General features: G+C 31.4%; 1 long non-coding RNA gene across 7 annotated transcripts; it reads left to right on the top strand.

The window, feature by feature from the left end:
• The first annotated feature begins 3,448 nt into the window (after positions 1–3,448).
• Positions 3,449–13,241, top strand: LOC140874679 (uncharacterized). Of its 7 annotated transcripts, XR_012148194.1 has the most exons (8): positions 3,449–3,701; positions 3,878–4,446; positions 4,989–5,100; positions 5,885–5,957; positions 10,853–10,899; positions 11,194–11,280; positions 12,745–12,791; positions 13,086–13,241. It is a non-coding gene; the product is annotated as an uncharacterized lncRNA (long non-coding RNA). The 7 variants fall into 7 exon arrangements; XR_012148193.1 differs by lacking the exons at positions 12,745–12,791; positions 13,086–13,241 and having other exon boundaries at positions 3,878–3,948; positions 4,223–4,446; positions 11,194–11,429; XR_012148196.1 differs by lacking the exons at positions 12,745–12,791; positions 13,086–13,241 and adding an exon at positions 6,039–6,102 and having other exon boundaries at positions 11,194–11,429.
• Positions 13,242–15,077: the final 1,836 nt, after the last annotated feature.

Here is a 15,077-nt window from a genome sequence, read left to right as displayed (position 1 = left end):
GTGGGAAGTTGACTTCCACAAAGTCAATTGTCATTATTTTCGTTCAATAACTATGTATGTAGTGACTTGAGTTCCATTTTATATGTTTAAAATGATAAAATATGATTAAGGAATCTTATTTGTGGAAAACAAGTGGAAAATCAGCTCTGAAACGTCTGAAAATGGTTCGAGGCTAGGAATTCGGGGATTCCAATGGGGCTAAACCAGTTTGGATCATCCTGTATTGATCGGACCTAGTTCATGACCTATTAATCTGAAACTTAAGAATTCAGTTAACTTAAACAAAAAAAATTTATCAAAGATAACTGTGGGAACTTAAACAAATAATAATCCGGTAGTATACAACCGGAATAAAAAGATTTACCCATATAATTCGATTATACAACCGAATCGAATAAAACAGATACCAAGAAAAATACTTGAACTAAACTACCAGCAGCCTCCGCTCCCAGTCCCTTACCATTGTCTAACCACTGGACCAAACCTGGTAATCTGCAACCGCCCCGTCGAATGGGGTGTCCATGATAAACAACACAAATGTGAGCGACATTCGCTCAGTACATAAATCCTAGAATACAGACTGACATGATGTATGCAAACGACTGTGTAACTGGTGTTGCATATTTTCTTGCTCGCAAGTGCACGATGTCAAGTTTTAATATATGATAAGTAAAATATCGTTCCTACGAGTAGTATGTATTCAAAATTATATTAATGCTTGTAATTAAAACAGACTAGACTGTATTTAGAAAATTCAAAAAATCAGATTTTTTAAAACTTAAATAAATTAACTAAAATAAATGGCAAACAAAAACACACAATTGAGATATATAAATAAGAGAAAATTATCTAGAGGTTTGAATTCAATTAATTTCCACGATTACTACTTCTATCGAATTTATGTTCATGAATTCCACTTGTTTAATAGTGAAGAGCACTTACTTGTTTCTATTTCCATTTCACAAGTAGCAAATAGAGTGTATCAATTAAGTTTCGATTTCAATATCCCTTTTAAAAATCTAGACTTAATGTATTGTATGAAAACGATGTTCGATCTTACTTAAGCTCTACTGTAGTTATACGTCTCTCGAACTATATAAACATTCAACAGTGTGTTTTTCTATGATCTTATTCAAAATCCTCTCTCCCAAGTGTCGGATTCCAATTAAATTTATCATTCAATCTATGGCTAATAGATTGAAATTAAAGATTTAAAATCTAGAAAACACAAGTAAACTTGAGGAATTCAATCACATAAATAAAAACTCATAGAAATCGATGCAACTAAGCTACGTCATTCCTCTAGAAATAATAACTTAATTCATAATGCAAAAGAAACAACAACAAAACATTTTTATAAGTCTAGACATCAAAATTCAAAAATAAGAGAGAAAAGAGAAAGAATAGCGAAGTCAAATCCACGTCTTTGTCCCCAAATTCAGAATTCTTTGTCTTCGCAATCAATCTTTCTTCCGTGCCGTTCTCTCTCTTGTCTGTCTCTTATGTGTGTGATTTGTGTTCTTGTAACGCCCAAAAAATCCATAAATCCACTTACGAGTATTAAAGTGATTTTAATTTAATTTTAAATGATTTTATTTTATTTATTATGAATTAAAAGTTGTGTTTAATTAAATAATTTTATGCGATGTATTAATAATTTAAAAGTTGTGTTTAAAAGATTTCGTACTATGTATATTGTATGATATTTTATGTTTCAAATTTGAGTTTTTAGGTTTAAAAATATATGTTTAAACTTTGTGTTACATGATTTAATATTATGTAAATTGCATGATGTTTAATGGTTGCAAGTTAGCTTTTAATGTGTTTCAGATATGAGTTTAATCCCGATGACAAAAGAATCGAGACTAGCCTACTAAAGAGGTTTAAGAAATTTTAAGTCGAGTATGTTTTATGAAGAATTGTATTTTAAGAAGTGTTGCATGATATTTACATTAAAAGTTTATGGAGGAAATATTTTAAAAAGAAAGTATTTTAAATTCGACGGGCTAGAGTCTGGCCCATGGGTTTTTCTTTTAAAGTTAGAATCAGGACTTAACACAGTAAAATGTTTGCGTAAAATCTCTTCTCCCTTCCCCCTTCATGCCAGCAACCGCTTCACCCCACCCCTAGGTTTTCCAAATATCCTCTATCATATTTTTAAGGATTTTTGCGCCGTTTGATCGTGAAATGGCTAGAATCGTATTCTTAGAGTCCAGATTTCCATACCAAGCAAGAAAAAGAAAAGTTTTAAACGCTTTTGAAACCACCAATCAAGAATATATATATTTTGATATGAAAAACATGTATGTGACGTGTATGTAATAAATAGTGCATTGATTTTAATAGATTTTGAAAAGCATGATATAGAACTGTGAAACGTGAATCGTTCTTGATGTTTTGGTTTAAATTTTTTTGAGAAATATGTTACAGATTTTTTAGATTTGATGAGAAAGGATGCTTGAATCTGAAAATTTTGTTGGTGCATTTTGAATGAATAGTTTTGATGCAAATCTTTTGAAGATGGATGTTTTTGGGTGAATCTTTTTTGAGTTTTTGAACTTTTTCATGTGTTTGATCATAATTTTTAATGGGTGGGTGAGTAGGTTTGAATAAGGATCGAATAAGACCCAAAAAGACGAAAGAAAATGAGAGTACGACACCTTGCGCCATAGCCTACGTGTGCAGGCAGCATCCCAGGCGCAAAAGAGCCCATCTTGGGCCCCCCGCTCTCAGGGATACCCTCACACTAGTAGAATTTCCAGCTTTTACTTCGCCACCATTTACTTCGTCAATTATTAATTACGAAGTAAAATGCAACAATACACTTCAGTAATTAGACTGCCGAAGTAAAAATGCACCTTTTACTTCGGATTTTAAAAAACCCGGGCTTCACTAATAATTTTATGTCACATTTTACTTCGGCATATTATATCTGCTGAAGTAAAAAGATAAAAAAAATAAAATTTATAATGATTTTGCTGAAGTAAAAAGATAAACCAGATCCTTAGGGTAACCACAATCCTGAACTAAAAAACCCAACTTCATCATGGGACCTACTATAAAACATCATTCATATCACAAAATAAAATTTTTATAACTTCTTTCCACAATCCTAAACCCAACAACAAACTTTTTTGAGGGTCCCATTAATCAATTCTAAACATATTATATAATTCTTATTTATTAACTAATTTAAATTTACTTTTTTTTATAATAAAGTGAAATTAATTTTAATAAAATAATGCTAAATACGTAAAAAAATATAATTAATTAAATTTTGACTTTTTTGTAATAAAATTAAATTATATTAAAAAATAATCAATTGCATGGGCCCATGCATTTCCCAGATTTGGGTTACGTTCCAAGTTCCAGCCATAAGTTAATGTTGAAAAATATATATATATATATATTTTTATTAAAAAATAGATGCTGAAGTTGGCATCCGAATTCGGACGCCAACTTCAGCTTTGAAATTAAAACCTGCAAGCTGCAACGCGTGCAGCTTGCAGGTTCAACTTTTTTTTTTTAAAATAGTTGGCGTTGCAACTACCCTTATATCTGTTCGCTCGTACGTACAGTGAAAAAAGAACCATCGCGATCGATCACCTTTCTTCTTCATCCATAGCGGCAACCGCTTTGCATCTCCAGCCGTCCACCACCGCTGGAAACTGCTCGCCAACTCCGTAATTGGAAAGCTCAAGGTATGAATCCTAGCGGCATTGGCCGGTTCCTCCAGGTTTGATGTTTCCATAGGCAGATAGATCCATTTTTTATGGATCGAAGTTTCTAATTCATGAATTTACTTTTTGAGTTCCTTAATTTCTATTTTCAATTTTTGGGGTTTGAATATATGGAAAGTTCTTATTGTTTCAATCAGTGGTTTATGCGGGAAACAAAATCTACTTCTGGAGCGACTAGAGCAAAGGTTTTTTCCTTCGAATTTTTCAGGTTTGGGCAGTTTTTATTATGAGAACTTTCAATCTCACCGATCATGCGATTATTCCTTTTTATGTTTATTTTTCCTGTCTATTTGTCCTTTAATGATTCTTTTACGTAGTCTAATTTTGATTCCAACACATTGATAAAACTGATACTATATTTAAGTAATTTTTGTATTTTATTTTGAGAGCTAACCAGATTATATTTCAACACACGCACGTGAAATAATAATTTTTTACTTTATGCTATTTTCTTCTATGATCTTGTTAATTCTCAAAATTAGATTATCAGCTGCTACGGACACTACAGAAGAGAAGACACTAGCAATGATAAAACCAGATGGAGTTTCTGGTAACTATACTGATGCTATTTAGAAAACCATTTTAGACTCTGGTTTCAATATCATCAGGAGATGCTGCTTCAGCTCAATGAGGATATGGCAAAAAGTTTTTACTAGGAGCATGCTGCAAAGAGCTTTTTCTCAAGTCTTGTACAATACATGACAAGGTATCTTTTCTCTATCTTCACTTTGATATCTCTAGTTATAGTTGACTACTTCATTAGAAATTTTAAATTAATGCATAATGAGAAATTGATGTTGGTAGCTCAGATTAAATGGCTTAGAGAGTTGAAGTTGGCATGTTACCATGTGATTCATATGAGTAAATTAATGAATAATCTTTTGATTGTTACAATGCATGTTAATTTAAAGCTCAATATGTTAGGATTTTATTCCTCTTCCTCTGGACATGTTTGTATGTGTGAGTTACTAATACATACGTATCCTTAATTAACCAGTGGTCCTGTGCTGATAATGTTTTTAGAAAATAAAAATGTTGTAGTTGATTGGCTTTCTATGATTGGACCTACATATGCAAACAAATCTAAGATGACTCAGCCAAAAAGGTGTGTTTTATGTGCTTTTGTTATTTCTCTCCTTTTTATATGATGGTAGACAACTATGAAATCATGAATACTTGACATGGCTCGTGCTTTTATCTCTAAATAAATATCCTTTTTTACTAAGTGTATTTCCTTTTCATTCCCAGTATTAGAGCCTTTTGCGGGCTTGATTCACAAAAAAAATTGTGTTCATGGTTCGGATTCACCTAAATCTGCTGCCAGGGAGATAAAAGTTTTTCTTTGAGAGATCATCTTCAGGTCAAATTTTATTCTCGTTCAAAATAAAATGAATCTGCATGAAATGTGTGCCCATATATTCCTGATGATTTAATTACTTTAATTCTTGCACCGATGTTCTCGGATGGATCTCATGCTTCTGAGAAATCTATACGCATCCACTGAGACATTATTTAATATTCGATGTTGATGCTACTGTTAATTATTTACTCAAGGGTGGGGAAGATATTCTATGAGCTTTTTATGACTATGGCTTTATTAACATCTATGGTTCATCTTGTTAAACAGATTTTGGGCTAATGATTAGTCTCATGTATTTACCCTTTAACAGTTCTTAAATTGCACCTGAAAAAGTCACTTGGCAATCATCAAATTAGTTATTCTGTACTTGGGTTTTGCTTTGTGAGCTCGAACGCTAATTGGTGTTACCTAACATACATTTCTCCTTTCATTTTGTGGGTGGAACTTCAAATTAATTTGACGTACTTTACACATCTGCTTGAGACATGATAAAGCTTTATGATTTCATCATTCATGGAGTTCTTGTCCTAGCCATTCCTCAAATGTAAAGATTCTGAATGTAAAATGCCTCGTGTAATAATTCGTATCTGCTTATATGACTGTAATTTTTTTTTATTGTTCTACAAATAGTTTGTAAATCATATGTTAGATGCAATGTGACATTTTTGGTATATTCATTTTCTTGGGAGAGTTGGCTGGAAATTTAAATTGTTATCTGGTATAAGTTAAAAATAAATTTTGAGCGCTTTAATTTCCCTTATCCACGCTTTCATCCACATTTCAGGTTTTCAATTTTAGGGGAAACATAAGCCCGGAGCCCTATCTGCCGTCGTCGTTGCTGGTTGAAATCCCCTGAGGTAAGCATTTTTAATTTATCGGACAGACTCAAATTGATTTTTTCTTCGATTCTATATCGGGATTTGATGGGAATTTTGCAGTATTTGCGTTTGTGTTGGATATCAATTTGAAAGATTTGGCTTTTGAAATCAAGGATTGGATAAGGTTTTTTTTTTTCTCTTCCTGGTGGTGGACTTTTGTTATCTCAGAGTATTTTGGGTCACACTTGTTGCTACCTTTGGTGTTTGATTGAAATGCATGTGGATTTCTGTTTGAGTGTTTGGAAAATCATTCATTAATGGAATTATTTGTTTGCTTAAAAATACTTACAATTTTATGTGGTTTTTGTTTTTTTTCATCAGCTGAGCTTAAAATATCTTGTTTTGTCCAATATACAATCAAATATAGAGTTCTAGACCTGTGGCTTCAATGTCTGATTTTACTATAATTGTTGTGCCTGAATTTAAGGCTTGAATACCAAAGAACGACGCTATAAGCATACTTAAATATCAAGTTTATTGAACATTGTAACAAATTTCGGCATATGGTTATGTTTCCCTTGTTTCTATTTTCCTTCGAGCTTGTCAAACTTGCTATACATGTATGTTTATTGAAGAAAATCATCATAAACTTCTTCGTACGATGATGCACAGTACCTCTAAAATAGACCCTTATAGGTACCGATGCCAGACATTTACTGAACATTTATAATAGATGGACATAAGTTGGATAAATATATAATATATTGATGATATCCGATATGGTTAAGGGTTTTATCTTCATTGTGCTGAATATCATAAAACATTTTTTAGTTCAGTTATTATTTATATTTTTTTTGTTCTAAACATTTCTTAAATTCGTTGCTTAGAATCTATTTGTATATATATATATTTATAAAACAAATTAATATATAACTATGAAGCAATAATCCTTTGTGTGTGTGTGTATATATATATATATATATCTGTGTGTGTGTGTGTAATGTTCTTTGATACATGTACATCAACTAAAAGATTAAAAATATTAGCAAATTACAACTAAGAAAGTGATTATAGTGCTTGTGGTACCTCCTTCACTGTTCTGTATTTTATTTATTTCTTCTACAGTAGCCATTTTCATACACTAGCATGCTTAACTTTTCTTTTCTTTTTTTTAAATTTCTGCAGGTACAAGGAATTTGTTTAATTTTTGCAGCATAGCAAGGGTTGGAAATGTAAGTGGAAATTTTCGAGTTGTTTAAATCCTTGTATTAATTCTTAGTTTCAAGCATTTGACATGGATATTGATTATAATAATAGAGTTGATTTTATGTGTTTTTATGGAACATACTATGCAAATCTGTTTGTCCAATTCTTTGTTTGCTAAATAGCTTGTATCAATCCTGCAGTATATATCATAGATGTTTTTACATTTAAGTGACTTCACCAAGAAAACAATACTCGTTTACTTGTTTGCTGAAGATGATGACATTCCTATTGACATTGAGCTATTCATTTTTACATTTCAGTTTGCAGGATCCATCAAGAACCAATATTACAACCAAGATAAATTTGATAAAGTTAGAAGTGAATGCATTGAATTCGCCTACTCCTATGTAGGTGCCTAAATGTGTCATGCACGTTAGGATAATATTTTGTTTTGTATTTGCGGATATAATTTTAGTTTTGTGGAGATAATTCGTTAATTAATGAAATTGCTGAAGTAAAAGATATGTTTTTACTTCGGCATCGGCCCAATTTTGGCTCCATGAACCGACCAAAGACTTCGGTAATTTCAGGGCTAAGACTTTGGTTATAACGCGAAGTAAAATAGTACCCTATTACTTCACGTGACACTACTTTGGTAATTATATACCTACGACTTCAGTTAATAACCGAAGTCTTTTGCGATTTTTCTACTAGTGTTGGGGTGCCCCTTTTGGGCACCCCCATGCTCGGGGCTGCGCTGGCGTGCGCGAAAAATCGCGCCCCAATTCCGCGAGGTCTGCCAAATGATGTTTTTTGTATGTTTTAAGTTATAAATTCATGATTATGATCTTTTAATGTGTTTTAAGTATTTTTAAGAGTTTCTATGCAAAACTTTCAAATTTTGATGTCAAGAACTAAAAGAACAACCCGCGTGGATCAGTTTAGTTTGGAAAATCATTCATAAATGGAATTATTTGTTTGCTTAAAAATACTTACTATTTTCTGTGGTTTTTGTTTTTTTTTCATCAGCTGAGCTTAAAATCTCTTGTTTTGTCCAATATACAATCAAATATAGAGTTGTAGACCTGTGGCTTCAATGTCTGATTTTACTATAATTGTTGTGCCTAATTTTAAGGCTTGAATATCAAAGAACGACGCTATAAGCATACTTAAATATCAAGTTTATTGAACCATTGTAACAAATTTCGGCATATGGTTATGTTTCCCTTGTTTCTATTTCCTTTCGAGCTTGTCAAACTTGCTATACATGTATGTTTATTGAAGAAAATCATCATAAACTTCTTCATACGATGATGCACGGTACCTCTAAAATAGACCCTTATAGGTACCGATGCCAGACATTTACTGAACATTTATAATAGATGGACATAAGTTGGATAAATATATAATATATTGATGATATCCGATATGGTTAAGGGTTTTATATTCACTGTGCTGAATATCATAAAACATTTTTTAGTTCAGTTATTATTTATATTTTTTTTGTTCTAAACATTTCTTAAATTCGTTGCTTAGAATCTATTTGTATATATATATATATATATTTATAAAACAAATTAATATATAACTATGAAGCAATAATCCTTTGAGTGTGTGTGTATATATATATATATATATATATATATATATATATATATATATATATCTGTGTGTGTGTGTAATGTTCTTTGATACATGTACATCAACTAAAAGATTAAAAATATTAGCAAATTACAACTAAGAAGGTTATTATAGTGCTTGTGGTACCTCCTTCACTGTTCTGTATTTTATTTATTTCTTCTACAGTAGCCATTTTCACACACTTGCATGCTTAACTTTTCTTTTTTTTTTTTTTAAATTTCTGCAGGTGCAAGGATTTTGTTAAATTTCTGCAGCATAGCAAGGGTTGGAAATGTAAGTGGAAATTTTCGAGTTGTCTAAATCCTTGTTTCAATTTTTAGTTTCCAGCGTTTGACTTGGGTATTAATTATAATAATATAGTTGATTTTATGTGTTTTTATGAAACATACTATGCAAATCTGTTTGTCCAATTCTTTGTTTGCTAAATAGCTTGTATCAATCCTGCAGTATATATCATAGATGTTTTTACATTCAAGTGACTTCACCAAGAAAACAATACTCGTTTACTTGTTTGCTGAAGATGATGACATTCCTATTGACATTGAGCTATTCATTTTTACATTTCAGTTTGCAGGATCCATCAAGAACCAATATTACAACCAAGATAAATTTGATAAAGTTAGAAGTGAATGCATTGAATTCGCCTACTCCTATGTAGGTGCCTAAACGTGTCATGCACGTTAGGATAATACTTTGTTTTGTCTTTGCGGATATAATTTTAGTTTTGTGGAGATACTTCGTTAATTAATGAAATTGCTGAAGTAAAAGATATGTTTTTACTTCGGCATCGGCCCAATTTTGGCTCCATGAACCGACCAAAGACTTCGGTAATTTCAGGGCTAAGACTTCGGTTATAACGCGAAGTAAAATAGTACCCTATTACTTCACGTGACACTACTTTGGTAATTATATACCTACGACTTCAGTTAATAACCGAAGTCTTTTGCGACTTTTCTACTAGTGTTGGGGTGCCCTTTTTGGGCACCCCCATGCTCGGGGCTGCGCTGGCGTGCGCGAAAAATCGCGCCCCAATTCCGCAAGGTCTGCCAAATGATGTTTTTTGTATGTTTTAAGTTATAAATTCATGATTATGATCTTTTAATGGGTTTTAAGTATTTTTAAGAGTTTCTATGCAAAACTTTCAAATTTTGATGTCAAGAACTAAAAGAACAACCCACGTGATCAGTTTAGTTTGGAAAATCATTCATAAATGGAATTATTTGTTTGCTTAAAAATACTTACTATTTTCTGTGGTTTTTGTTTTTTTTCATCAGCTGAGCTTAAAATCTCTTGTTTTGTCCAATATACAATCAAATATAGAGTTGTAGACCCGTGGCTTCAATGTCTGATTTTACTATAATTGTTGTGCCTGATTTTAAGGCTTGAATATCAAAGAACGACGCTATAAGCATACTTAAATATCAAGTTTATTGAACCATTGTAACAAATTTTGGCATATGGTTATGTTTCCCTTGTTTTTATTTCCTTTCGAGCTTGTCAAACTTGCTATACATGTATGTTTATTGAAGAAAATCATCATAAACTTCTTCGTACGATGATGCACGGTACCTCTAAAATAGACCCTTATAGGTACCGATGCCAGACATTTACTGAACATTTATAATAGATGGACATAAGTTGGATAAATATATAATATATTGATGATATCCGATATGGTTAAGGGTTTTATCTTCATTGTGCTGAATATCATAAAACATTTTTTAGTTCAGTTATTATTTATATTTTTTTTGTTCTAAACATTTCTTAAATTCGTTGCTTAGAATCTATTTGTATATATATATATTTATAAAACAAATTAATATATAACTATGAAGCAATAATCCTTTGTGTGTGTGTGTATATATATATATATATATATATCTGTGTGTGTGTGTGTGTAATGTTCATTGATACATGTACATCAACTAAAAGATTAAAAATATTAGCAAATTACAACTAAGAAGGTGATTATAGTGCTTGTGGTACCTCCTTCACTGTTTTGTATTTTATTTATTTCTTCTACAGTAGCCATTTTCACACACTAGCATGCTTAACTTTTCTTTTTTTTTTTTTTTAAATTTCTGCAGGTGCAAGGAATTTGTTTAATTTTTGCAGCATAGCAAGGGTTGGAAATGTAAGTGGAAATTTTCGAGTTGTTTAAATCCTTGTATTAATTCTTAGTTTCAAGCATTTGACATGGATATTGATTATAATAATAGAGTTGATTTTATGTGTTTTTATGGAACATACTATGCAAATCTGTTTGTCCAATTCTTTGTTTGCTAAATAGCTTGTATCAATCCTGCAGTATATATCATAGATGTTTTTACATTTAAGTGACTTCACCAAGAAAACAATACTCGTTTACTTGTTTGCTGAAGATGATGACATTCCTATTGACATTGAGCTATTCATTTTTACATTTCAGTTTGCAGGATCCATCAAGAACCAATATTACAACCAAGATAAATTTGATAAAGTTAGAAGTGAATGCATTGAATTCGCCTACTCCTATGTAGGTGCCTAAATGTGTCATGCACGTTAGGATAATATTTTGTTTTGTATTTGCGGATATAATTTTAGTTTTGTGGAGATACTTCGTTAATTAATGAAATTGCTGAAGTAAAAGATATGTTTTTACTTCGGCATCGGCCCAATTTTGGCTCCATGAACCGACCAAAGACTTCGGTAATTTCAGGGCTAAGACTTCGGTTATAACGCGAAGTAAAATAGTACCCTATTACTTCACGTGACACTACTTTGGTAATTATATACCTACGACTTCAGTTAATAACCGAAGTCTTTTGCGATTTTTCTACTAGTGTTAGGGTGCCCCTTTTGGGCACCCCCATGCTCGGGGCTGCGCTGGCGTGCGCAAAAAATCGCGCCCCAATTCCGCGAGGTCTGCCAAATGATGTTTTTTGTATGTTTTAAGTTATAAATTCATGATTATGATCTTTTAATGTGTTTTAAGTATTTTTAAGAGTTTCTATGCAAAACTTTCAAATTTTGATGTCAAGAACTAAAAGAACAACCCGCGTGGATCAGTTTAGTTTGGAAAATCATTCATAAATGGAATTATTTGTTTTCTTAAAAATACTTACTATTTTCTGTGGTTTTTGTTTTTTTTTCATCAGCTGAGCTTAAAATCTCTTGTTTTGTCCAATATACAATCAAATATAGAGTTGTAGACCTGTGGCTTCAATGTCTGATTTTACTATAATTGTTGTGCCTAATTTTAAGGCTTGAATATCAAAGAATGACGCTATAAGCATACTTAAATATCAAGTTTATTGAACCATTGTAACAAATTTCGGCATATGGTTATGTTTCCCTTGTTTCTATTTCCTTTCGAGCTTGTCAAACTTGCTATACATGTATGTTTATTGAAGAAAATCATCATAAACTTCTTCATACGATGATGCACGGTACCTCTAAAATAGACCCTTATAGGTACCGATGCCAGACATTTACTGAACATTTATAATAGATGGACATAAGTTGGATAAATATATAATATATTGATGATATCCGATATGGTTAAGGGTTTTATATTCACTGTGCTGAATATCATAAAACATTTTTTAGTTCAATTATTATTTATATTTTTTTTGTTCTAAACATTTCTTAAATTCGTTGCTTAGAATCTATTTGTATATATATATTTTATAAAACAAATTAATATATAACTATGAAGCAATAATCCTTTGAGTGTGTGTATATATATATATATATATATATATATATATATATATATATATATATATATATATATATATATCTGTGTGTGTGTGTAATGTTCTTTGATACATGTACATCCTAAAAGATTAAAAATATTAGCAAATTACAACTAAGAAGGTGATTATAGTGCTTGTGGTACCTCCTTCACTGTTCTGTATTTTATTTATTTCTTCTACAGTAGCCATTTTCACACACTTGCATGCTTAACTTTTCTTTTTTTTTTTTTAAATTTCTGCAGGTGCAAGGATTTTGTTAAATTTCTGCAGCATAGCAAGGGTTGGAAATGTAAGTGGAAATTTTCGAGTTGTTTAAATCCTTGTTTCAATTCTTAGTTTCCAGCGTTTGACTTGGGTATTGATTATAATAATATAGTTGATTTTATGTGTTTTTATGGAACATACTATGCAAATCTGTTTGTCCAATTCTTTGTTTGCTAAATAGCTTGTATCAATCCTGCAGTATATATCATAGATGTTTTTACATTCAAGTGACTTCACCAAGAAAACAATACTCGTTTACTTGTTTGCTGAAGATGATGACATTCCTATTGACATTGAGCTATTCATTTTTACATTTCAGTTTGCAGGATCCATCAAGAACCAATATTACAACCAAGATAAATTTGATAAAGTTAGAAGTGAATGCATTGAATTCGCCTACTCCTATGTAGGTGCCTAAATGTGTCATGCACGTTAGGATAATACTTTGTTTTGTCTTTGCGGATATAATTTTAGTTTTGTGGAGATACTTAGTTAATTAATGAAATTGCTGAAGTAAAAAATATGTTTTTACTTCGGCATCGGCCCAATTTTGGCTCCATGAACCGACCAAAGACTTCGGTAATTTCAGGGCTAAGACTTCGGTTATAACGCGAAGTAAAATAGTACCCTATTACTTCACGTGACACTACTTTGGTAATTATATACCTACGACTTCAGTTAATAACCGAAGTCTTTTGCGACTTTTCTACTAGTGTTGGGGTGCCCTTTTTGGGCACCCCCATGCTCGGGGCTGCGCTGGCGTGCGCGAAAAATCGCGCCCCAATTCCGCGAGGTCTGCCAAATGATGTTTTTTGTATGTTTTAAGTTATAAATTCATGATTATGATCTTTTAATGGGTTTTAAGTATTTTTAAGAGTTTCTATGCAAAACTTTCAAATTTTGATGTCAAGAACTAAAAGAACAACCCACGTGATCAGTTTAGTTTGGAAAATCATTCATAAATGGAATTATTTGTTTGCTTAAAAATACTTACTATTTTCTGTGGTTTTTGTTTTTTTTCATCAGCTGAGCTTAAAATCTCTTGTTTTGTCCAATATACAATCAAATATAGAGTTGTAGACCCGTGGCTTCAATGTCTGATTTTACTATAATTGTTGTGCCTGATTTTAAGGCTTGAATATCAAAGAACGACGCTATAAGCATACTTAAATATCAAGTTTATTGAACCATTGTAACAAATTTTGGCATATGGTTATGTTTCCCTTGTTTTTATTTCCTTTCGAGCTTGTCAAACTTGCTATACATGTATGTTTATTGAAGAAAATCATCATAAACTTCTTCGTACGATGATGCACGGTACCTCTAAAATAGACCCTTATAGGTACCGATGCCAGACATTTACTGAACATTTATAATAGATGGACATAAGTTGGATAAATATATAATATATTGATGATATCCGATATGGTTAAGGGTTTTATCTTCATTGTGCTGAATATCATAAAACATTTTTTAGTTCAGTTATTATTTATATTTTTTTTGTTCTAAACATTTCTTAAATTCGTTGCTTAGAATCTATTTGTATATATATATATTTATAAAACAAATTAATATATAACTATGAAGCAATAATCCTTTGTGTGTGTGTGTATATATATATATATATATATCTGTGTGTGTGTGTGTGTAATGTTCATTGATACATGTACATCAACTAAAAGATTAAAAATATTAGCAAATTACAACTAAGAAGGTGATTATAGTGCTTGTGGTACCTCCTTCACTGTTTTGTATTTTATTTATTTCTTCTACAGTAGCCATTTTCACACACTAGCATGCTTAACTTTTCTTTTTTTTTTTTTTAAATTTCTGCAGGTGCAAGGAATTTGTTTAATTTTTGCAGCATAGCAAGGGTTGGAAATGTAAGTGGAAATTTTCGAGTTGTTTAAATCCTTGTATTAATTCTTAGTTTCAAGCATTTGACATGGATATTGATTATAATAATAGAGTTGATTTTATGTGTTTTTATGGAACATACTATGCAAATCTGTTTGTCCAATTCTTTGTTTGCTAAATAGCTTGTATCAATCCTGCAGTATATATCATAGATGTTTTTACATTTAAGTGACTTCACCAAGAAAACAATACTCGTTTACTTGTTTGCTGAAGATGATGACATTCCTATTGACATTGAGCTATTCATTTTTACATTTCAGTTTGCAGGATCCATCAAGAACCAATATTACAACCAAGATAAATTTGATAAAGTTAGAAGTGAATGCATTGAATTCGCCTACTCCTATGTAGGTGCCTAAATGTGTCATGCACGTTAGGATAATATTTTGTTTTG

This window comes from Henckelia pumila, chromosome 1, assembly GCF_033568475.1.
Source record: "Henckelia pumila isolate YLH828 chromosome 1, ASM3356847v2, whole genome shotgun sequence".
Taxonomy (NCBI): domain Eukaryota; kingdom Viridiplantae; phylum Streptophyta; class Magnoliopsida; order Lamiales; family Gesneriaceae; genus Henckelia; species Henckelia pumila.
This window is presented reverse-complemented; position numbering and strand designations above follow the sequence as displayed.